This window comes from Puma concolor, chromosome B2 (genome assembly GCF_028749965.1).
Source record: "Puma concolor isolate L17-30 chromosome B2, mPumCon1.1.hap2, whole genome shotgun sequence".
NCBI lineage: Eukaryota > Metazoa > Chordata > Mammalia > Carnivora > Felidae > Puma > Puma concolor.
Window position 1 is genome coordinate 43,174,795 of NC_141671.1, and position 374 is coordinate 43,175,168.

Genomic DNA, 374 nt, shown 5'->3' on the forward strand with positions numbered 1-374 from the left:
AAATCTAGGGAACACTTCTCAAATTTGCATGTGATCCTTGTGCAGAGGCCATGCTATTCTCTGTATTGTTTTAGTTTTAGTACATATGCTATTGAAGTGAGCAGACAGTGTATGATTAAAAAACACAACACTGAGCATGCAAGAAAAGTTGAACTATTTTTGATAACAAGAGTAAAGAGGGTGGAAAGTGCTTTTTAAAACAGCTAAACAAATAGAGTGTAGTTGATCATAAGCACGCCAGTGTTGAGGAATGGAGTGTCCTGCTATTTGCAACTTACTCTGAATTGCACCAAAAATAGAATGGATTCATTGATGGAGGGGATAGATGTGTGATAAGGGGATAGGGCAAATACAGACAAATGTTAACAATTGTA

General features: G+C 36.6%; 1 non-coding gene across 1 annotated transcript; it reads right to left on the reverse strand.

Moving 5' to 3' along the window:
- Positions 1–104, reverse strand: LOC112862966 (U6 spliceosomal RNA). The gene has a single exon (XR_003223825.1). It is a non-coding gene; the product is annotated as a U6 spliceosomal RNA (small nuclear RNA).
- Positions 105–374: the final 270 nt, after the last annotated feature.